Below are 4,020 nucleotides of genomic sequence, written 5' to 3' on the forward strand. Positions count from 1 at the left end.
ATTCCTCTCTGTTTCAAATTCTGCACCTACTAATACAGAGCAATCTAATAATCTTTGGGCAAAAACTTACCCTTCATTTTTGCGACCATTCTGGTCCACTTTTTAATGGGTGGCTTATTTGATCTTATCCTCTCTGCTTGGACACTATCCCGCCATAAGGCCGCATGTCCTTTCAACTTTGTGGCAACGAATTTAACTTTTCTATCTTCACTGATCTCCTCACATTCAAAGTATTTGTCTAACTCATTGATCCAGTCGAACAACACTTCTGTGGACAAACTACCATCATAGTTTGAAATCTCAGGCTTTGGCTTACTGCTAGCCAATAAAACCAACCTTAACAATTTGATTTCAAGTCCTTCCTCATCTGATCCATCTGCCATAACTGCAGCTTCTTCCTCACTGTCATCCCCTCCTTCTTGATCCCTTCTCCTTCCTGTTTCTACTGCTACCAAACGGGCACTCAGGATCCTAATCTCTTCTCTCAATCCTTCATCTTCTACTCTTCGAATAGCTATACCACGACCTCTTCTTCCGACTTCCATTTTGTAAAAATAAAAAATAAAAATAAAAACCCTGACCTGCTCTGATACCAAAATTTATGGGACCAGCCCTGATAACTTACAGCATATAATTAATGTGCGATTACGTGGATGATTTTTATGTTTGATTGGTTTTATTGCACGGTACTGGTGAGTTAATGTTGTGAGAACAATTGTCTTGTCCACGGACTTTGCTTCTCCCACATCTTTACAATGCCAAAGAAACCCTAACCTCTATCATTCTGTTGTTGTTCCAGTGCTCTACTGCTCCATCAAGGTGAGGTCTCTACTATTGGATTCTGGTTGCTGCTCCACGAGGGTTTCGGTTATACTTTTTTCTTCAGGGCTTTCGCCTCGTTGTTTGACTATAAGCTTGACGTCTTGTTGCAGGCCATTGTCATGGGGTGGTTCGACTCTCAGCTCTCATACGGCATTCGAACTGAGGTAATCTCTCCTTCCATGCTTTATGGTTCTACTTCGTTTGCCACTGTTACTAATTCTTCTCGCTCCTTGTGAGCAGTGGGTGCTCTGGCAACTGTGACCTTGGTCCATGGCTTCCTTCGTCTGTTTGCAAGGGCTCGGCTCCTTTGGTAAGTGAGCTCTCCTTAAACCCTCATCCTTGTTTTCAATTTCTTTTTATGGTTCTATTTCTTGGATTATTATGTTTCGATCAGTTCCTGCCAATATCCACGCCAGGAAATAAGGAACATAAATCCAGTAGCCCAAACAAGATGCCCGAATAAGAACATCCATGCCCAAACAGATAAATTGTTCATACCAAAAGGATTGTATCCATTAATAAGTTGTGAAGAATTTAACCATAGATAATCTCTTGACCATCCCATTAAATAAGTGGAAGACTCATTAAATTGTGCTACATTACCCTGCCATAATGTTATATGCTTCCAATGCCAATAGAAAGTAACCCATCCAATAGTATTCAACATCCAGAAAACTGCTAAATAAAAAGCATTCCAGGCTGAGATATCGCAAGTACCACCCCGTCCCGGACCATCGCAAGGAAAACTATAACCAAAATCTTTTTTATCTGGCATTAACCTGGAACCACGCGCATCCAAAGCACCTTTAACTAGGATCAATGTAGTTGTATGCAAACCTAGAGCAATAGCATGATGAACCAAAAAGTCGACTTGTTTGGTGGCCATTGCAGGTGAATGATTCGACTCACCAGCCGCTGGTCTCTTGCCCTGACACCTACGCTCTTGTATCGAGTAGGTTCATGCCTTGTCGTTTCTTTGTCTCTCTGTTTAGAAGTGTTTGTTGTTTGTAGTCTTTACTTGGTCTGTTGTCGAGGGTTGTGGCTTCGGCCTCACTGTTTCATGGTTCTATGTATTTATGCCTCCGGGCTGTTAGCTTATTAAATTGTAATTATTTCGGCTCTATGGTTAACTTATGAACTCGTAATTATAGTCGGCACTCTTATGGATGACCTCTGTTTCATTTTTTAGTCCTGTAGCTTGTCTGTGACTTTATATTTGTATCTTGGAATGTAATTTTTTTTTATATCTATATATACACAGAGATTTTGAAAACAAAATAGTAAATGTCAATGATACAAGTTTGTTGGTACCTATAGATGCTTGTTTCTTTCTTTGTTGGTAATTGTACTCGACTCTTCTGCAAATCCTCTCTGTTGATTTATGGAACTCAACCGCGTTTTCTTCTTGCCTCTTTGATAATTTCTTGCTCTCTGTCACTGTTATGAAATGGGTAGATGAACTTAATTAATTAAGTTTGGAGGGAAAAAAAATAACTTTAGGCTGCAATATATGGACTCAGATTTTCTTGCTTCTCAAAATGATTGCGTGCTTCTTTTTATTCAATACTATGATGGATTATTACAATGGTTTTTTCCTTCGTTCTTAAAGATCACTGTACAGTTATTTAAACTGTCAGTAGTTACATTTTAGTTGTTCATTGATAACTTTCCATCTTTGTCTGTATTCTAAAGTTAATTTGAAACAATAAATTAAAAATAAAAAGAACAGTGAATAAAAATAAGCAATGGGTTGGGACAGCCTTAAACTTAGTGTAAAGTCCTAAATGTTGTTAACTATAAATTTAAATGGAACTTAAAAAAAACTAACTAAAACTCCTTATGGTCTGCAAAGACAAATACTCCAGCCATGACCTCCCTTCGCTGGATGCTCCGGCATCAGGCTTCTGGGGTAGATGAAAATTCATGGCTCCGGTCCATGAGCTCCTCGATAGAATACCCTGCACGTTGTATCTGACCTGCGTCAAGCCACAAACTATCCTCAATGGGATGGTTCTTCCACTTGATGAGGTACTATAGGTACTCCTTTCTTCGAGTCCGCCTAGCCACTTGTGTATCGAGGATTCCTTCGATCTCAAGTGGCTGAGCTAAAGGAATTTGTCTCATCCACGAGCTACTCTCTTCCAAGGTATCTCGATTTTTCTGTGCCAAACTGTCCCCTTCAGGACTGGCAGTGTATGGAAATAAATCTGCCACATTAAATATGGGTGATATTCCTATACCTGGAGGCAATTGCAGCTCATAGGCATTTGCAGAAAATTTATGCAGAATTTTGCAAGGTCCAATTTTCTTAAACTTTAACTTATTGTATTCGCCCTTAAGGAATCTTTCTCTGCATAGATGCGCTAGGACTTGATCCCCTACGTTAAATTGTACATGTCATCTTTTCAGATCTGCTTTCTGTTTATACCTTTGATTGTTGTCCTGTAATTTTAATTTTGACTTCACCTGCTCATGTAGTTCACTAATTGCTCTTGCGAAATCTTCCCCGTAAGCACTCCTTTCTAACTGTTCCAAATCTCGTAACTCATGCACTCCTCAAGGATGCATTCCATACAAGATCTGAAAAGGACTACTTCTTGTGCTTCGATGGTGAATCGTTGTAAGCAAATTCCACTTGGGCAAGTACACAATCCCACATCCGTGAATTTTCCCCAACTAGACTACGTAACAGGTTTCCTAAACTCCTATTCACCACCTCCGTCTGCCCATCGGTCTGTGGTTGATAAGCGGAGTTAAAGTTTAACTTTGTGTCCAGCTTTTTCCACAAGGTACGCCAAAAATTTCCTATGAATTTCACATCCCTGTTGGAAACAATGGACTTGCGTAAACCATGCAATCTGACAATTTCAGTGAAAAACAAGTGTGCTACATGGGTGGCATCACTGGTTTTCCTGCCAGGGATGAAGTGTGCCATCTTGGAGAAACGGTCCACCACCACCATGATGGAGTCAAAACCTCGTTGTGTTTTTGGTAGACCCAAGACAAAGTCCAGACCGACAGAGTCCCATGGTTTGTTTGGAATAGGAAAGGGTGTATACAACCTCGTGTTCTGATTGTGCCCTTTTGCCAACTGACACATTTTACACCTAGTTACATATTGTTGCACGTCTCTTCGCATCTTCGGCGAGTAGTAAAAATGACTGAGCTGGTTCAAGGTTTTATCAATGCTGAAATGTC

Source organism: Pinus tabuliformis, chromosome 3_1, assembly GCF_031772625.1.
Source record: "Pinus tabuliformis cultivar Carrire ecotype Pingquan chromosome 3_1, CPIR1, whole genome shotgun sequence".
Lineage (NCBI taxonomy): Eukaryota > Viridiplantae > Streptophyta > Pinopsida > Pinales > Pinaceae > Pinus > Pinus tabuliformis.